The following is a 5,256-nucleotide window of genomic DNA, read 5'->3' as shown; positions in this document are numbered from 1 at the left end:
CATATGTTCTATCTATTGGGTACACGTCACCATATAATGACCATTGGTTTATAGTATATACCCCATCATAAATTACAGCACCCCATCTTCAGAAGGATGTCATCTTCAATCTGACCCCTCAGCTGTATGTTCAAAAGGTTGTTTCATCACTCTATCAGGCCAGTAGCTTCTGGATGGTTTGCTGTATGGCAGGACTGATGGATTCCACAGTTATGTGCTCATTACCATTTTCAAGATGTTCAGACATTCACAGTCCTTTTGGATTTTAGCATGACAGAGAATGGAAAAAATTAACAAAGTTCCACAGCAACTCTGAATTTGTACCATTATTTGTAACATGAGAATGCAAACTGCTTCTGATCTTCCTTTTATGCGGGTATGGAAAAGAACACATTCATTAGATCAATAGCCACATATGATCTATCTCAAGCTGTGTTAATCTCCTTTAGTAAAGACACCATATCTGGCACAGCAGCTACAAAGGAGACTACATTTGGCTAAGTTTGTGATAGTCCATTAACATCTATCATAATGCATCCCATTTTTGCCTTAGTGAATAAATGGGATATGACAGAGTCTATTACTCCTGCATTACTTGAGTATTTGAAGGTAGCATTAATATCTGTTGTATACTCCAGGATGGAATCTTGGTTTTGATTTACTATCTTGGAGCAGGGAGTAGTTTCAGGGACTTCCCCTGGGCCTTTCCTACTACCATAGCTCTTATTCTCCATGCCAGTATGGGAGTTCTGTCAACTGCTGAGTATGAAATTGTTGTTTATGCCTTTAGGAATCAGGGAAATAGCAATGGATAAGAATGAATCCACTGGGAAATGGACCTGGGCCAGGATTTCATTTATTGTTTGAACCCCCATAGGCACTCTCAGGAGCAACATTGGTACTTTGGGTTCCTAGGTACTAGTGCCTACTCAGTTCTGTGTCCTATAGCCTTTGAAGGATTTGGGTATGCCCCTTTCTGTGGTGTACAGTTATTTGAATACATAGCCATAATTCTTTTCTTTTCATTGTTGCTGTTTTTTGCTTGTTGGGAAGAACTGGGAAAGCACTACTATGCTCACTGGCTGTTGTGTTATAGGATTCTTTTGTTTTCCTTGGGAATATGATCTTTCTTTAGTTGATGTGCTCTGGATCTGAGAACTCCTTAGGGCCGTAAACTGGGCAGTCAAGACTTTCTACCATTTGAGACCAGCCTGGGCAACAGAGCAAGACCTTGTCTCTACTAAAAATTAATAAAAGGAATCAGACAGGTGTTGTGTTGCGAGCCTGCAGTCCCGGCTACTTGGGAGGCTGAGATAAGAGGATCCCTTGAGCCTAGGGGTTCAAGGCTGCAGTGAGCTGTGATTAGACCACTGCACTCCAGGTGGGAAATACAGCAAGATCGTGTTTCAGAAAAAAAAAAAAAAAAAAAAAAAAAGAGACTTTTTACAGAGGCAGCAGACCTTAGTCTCTTGATCATCCATTCTCTGTGAACCTTTTTTTTTTTTTTTTTTTTGGAGACAGGGTCTTGCTCTGTCACCCAGGCTGGAGTACAATGGGGTTATCATGACTCACTTCAGCCTCAAACTCCTGGGCTCAAGATCCTCCTGCTTCAGCCTCCTAGGTAGCTGGGACTACAGGCACATACCACTACACCTGACTAATCTTTATATTTTTTATAGAGATACAGTTTCACCATGTTGCCCAGGCTGGTCTGGAGCTCCTGGACTCATGTGATCTGCCCGTCACAGCCTCCCAAAGTGCTAGGATTACAGGCATGAGCCACTGCACCTGACTGTCATTCTCTGAACATTTTTGGTAATGTATTTTAAGCAGTACACTTGCTGGTTACCCATCTATTTTGCACCTAAAAATACTGTGTTCTGTGAGCCATTGCCATGATCCCTATGGGACAGATGCCTCTGGCTGCCATTTCAGTCTTGCTGTCTATCACAGTAACTGGCTTCACATTATTCTTTTTTCTGACTGTTAAGGGCTGTCTCCTGGCCTCTTCTATTCCAGAGTCTTATCCTCATTGCTATTAGGGAGCCCACTTCTGTAACAACTTCTCCTATCATCACTCCTGACCTACAGAGGACAATTACTGCTCAGTTTTGCACTGCCTGTGACTTTATCACCAGAGCCCTCTATTGTTTTTGTTAATAAAATGTCCTCTGAGTCACCTTTTTTTTTTTTTTTTTTTTTAAATTTGGCTACATTTTTATTCGAGCATGGTCATTTTCAAAAGAAATTACAAGTTAAAAATTCAATAATACTTTTACAAAGACAATTCAGAAAGATTGTTTGCATGGTATCATACATTGTATTTAACTATCCCTCTTTTTAGCTAAAAAACAAGATAAAGAAAGTGGAATTTTCAGTGGAAAATACAGTATTTTCGTAAGATCGTATCAAAAGTTCCCAAATTTGGAACTTCCAGTAATTGGAAAAAAACAAAAACAAAATAATAAAATTGAAAAATCCCATCTCACAATTAATGTTCCAAAACACAATAAATGCTCTTCTCTTTACATAAACTTTGCCCAAATGATCAATATCATGTTCCTTTTTTACTAAAATATAGCTGTATACTGAAGAACTATAATACTATGCACTATAGTATGAAATAAATAAAACTAGGAAATATAAAATGAGCCACACAAATAAAATGTTATTTGACCTAAAATTAAATGAATGCAAAAAAAATTTTTTGTTGTTGCAAAAACAGTTTGGTGTAATACTGACAAAATTAATGAACAAAAAAGTACAGAAAATAATTGCACAAACATATGTAAACTAAGGAACTGCTGCCTATTCTTCTAATACTGACATGGGTGCTTCAAAGAACAGGGTGAGCTTAACACTGAAGCTGGTGCAAAGGTAACCCATGTTACCCTCTTAATACTGTACAAGGATGGCACTGGCAGAAACACAGAGTAAAAGGTTTGCCTATAAGGCTTTTAAAACCACCTTACAAAGGCTTTATTTCTCATCTTTTTCCTTTATGCCCAGGTCACTTTAAGACTTCAGTATCTTAAATTCACACATGCAACACTTCAAGTTCCTTAACAGAAAAAAAAGGAAAAAAAAAAAAAAAATTGAGGCCTAAAATTGTATGGTTACTTAAGCTGGGGGAAAAAAAAAATGGGGGGGGGGGGGGGAAATTGATGAATAGCAAAAGGAAAGTACAGAGAAGTCATAATACTGATGCATTGTAGTGCGAGCAAATTAAAAAGGAATAACAATAATAATGTATGGTAGTGCTGGCACCTTTTAAAAATGTACTGATGTAAATTAGACATAGTTTTTTAAAGTTTGTAGTGATACTTAAGTAGGGTGCAATTTTTACAATTTTCTAGTTGTGCTTAAAGTATAAATGCTATTAAACACAGGAATTAGTCTCCGAACCACACAGGTTTTAGGCCTTAACACTGTACAAAATTTTTGCATAATGTAGTTTTTAACAATACCCAGCTCCAACTCTGTCTACATCTGTCTTGGCTGAACCACCCCTTCTGTCCCTCTCCACAGCTTCCTGGAAGCGTCAGGCACGTGCATGAACAGCTTAACACAGCAGTGGTTTCAAGCAGGTAACAATACTACTGGGGAAAAAAAGGAAGCTTCAAATGCAGTAGTTTATTCCATGCCATCTTCCATATTGTCCTCCTCGTGGTCTGATTTGGTTTCCATTTTCTCATCCTCTGAACTACCGTACATGGAGTGATCTCCAGTTTCTTCTTCATCTTGTATCGTTTCGGGATCCGTATCCATACTTTTATTCTCACTTTCTTCCTCTTCCGCCTCGAACCCCTCGTCGCCATCTTGTCTGCCCAGCTTCCGGTAGCCATCCTCGCCTTTCTTCTCGCGCTCTTTCTGGCTCTCGCCATCCCTCGCCATACTCGCCCGCTCCTCCGAGTCCGAGTACCCTGGAGGGGTAATGCTCTGCAAGTAAGCCCGGTTCATTAGGAGCTCGGTGGGTTCCAAGTGCCCTTTCTCGCGCGCCTTGCGCTCCGCCGCTTGCCGCTCCTCCGCCTCCCGCTTGCGGTAGGAATACCTGTGATTCCTGTGCTGCGAGTACGAGCCCGAGTGTGAGAAGCGCTTGCCACGTTTATCACACTGATAGGGCTTCTCGCCCGAGGGAAGCCTTGAGTGCTCGATAAGGTGGTGCTTGTGTATAAACGCTTTCTTACAAATCTGACACTGATGCGGTCTGTGTGTTCGTATTTATGTCGCAGAAGGGAACTGCTTTTCTGGAATTTCTTGCACATAAGTCACATGCATACGTGCCACTCTGTCTTCTTGATCTTCTTGCGAGACAAACAGGAGTCGGAGTGTATCATAACATCGAGGCCTGACATGTAGTCTTGTGCTTCATCAAGCAGTTCTCCCAGAATTCCTTGTTTCCGGTGGTACTTTCTCCTTTGTTGCATATCAGCAAAGGTAGTTGCTCCAGTTGGGCAGGTGTAGGCTATATGTGGTAGCAAGCTCATTTAATCCAGTGCTGGGTATGGTCGTAGCCCAGGAATACTGGTCTAAACTGGTGGCATGAAAGTAGGAGGGGGGAAATGCGCTTTGAGGTGGAAGAGCTGTGTATAAAGATTTGGCACTAAAAGCGTTCATGCCGAACACTGGGTTAGTGCTCTTGTTGTCCAGAGTACGTGAATTTGAAAACTTCTTGAAAAAGTCAAGTTCAGAGGTTCATCTGAGTTTTCAGATGAGGAAGAAACACTGTTATGGTCTTAAACTGATGAGCCATCTTAAGAACATGTGTAGTTGGTACATTTGCTGTTCTCCTGTGATAGACATGTTCTAGCATCCCTGCTTTTCTGAGGCTCAGGATTCCTTCCTCCAGAGTTTTCCATGGCTGCTCTGATCTCTCCTTTCCATAAGATGGACCACAACATTTCCCAAGTTCTCAAGAGTTACTCCAGTAATGTGTTAGAACAATCACGTAGTGTCCTTGCCAGATGTTAAACATTGTGTTACAGAGGAATGCCTCATGTTGAAAACGTGGTCCCGCGTGCTCAGGATCCACCAATCTGAGTTCCTGACAATGCATGTTAGCACGTGGTCCTACAGCTCCTTTGGCAAATCATTCCTTTCTTTGCTTAGCAGGATTGCCACTTCTCTTGTCATTTCTGGCTGAGGTTTGTCTCTACTTCCAGGTCTGGTGGCCAGTAGGAAAGGAGGAAAGAGATTCTGATGAAGGCAACTATTACATTGTAAAGCGCCTGCTTCATTTTAGGTCTCTACATCGTT

General features: G+C 41.2%; 1 pseudogene; it reads right to left on the bottom strand.

Moving 5' to 3' along the window:
• Nucleotides 1-3,324: 3,324 nt before the first annotated feature.
• Nucleotides 3,325-4,727, bottom strand: LOC103246319 (zinc finger E-box-binding homeobox 2 pseudogene; annotated as a pseudogene).
• Between the last annotated feature and the right edge of the window lie 529 nt (nucleotides 4,728-5,256).

The sequence above is a fragment of the Chlorocebus sabaeus genome, chromosome 27 (assembly GCF_047675955.1).
Source record: "Chlorocebus sabaeus isolate Y175 chromosome 27, mChlSab1.0.hap1, whole genome shotgun sequence".
Classification (NCBI taxonomy): Eukaryota; Metazoa; Chordata; class Mammalia; order Primates; family Cercopithecidae; genus Chlorocebus; species Chlorocebus sabaeus.
The sequence above is the reverse complement of the archived record's forward strand: the minus strand, read 5'-3'. Positions and strand labels throughout refer to the sequence as shown.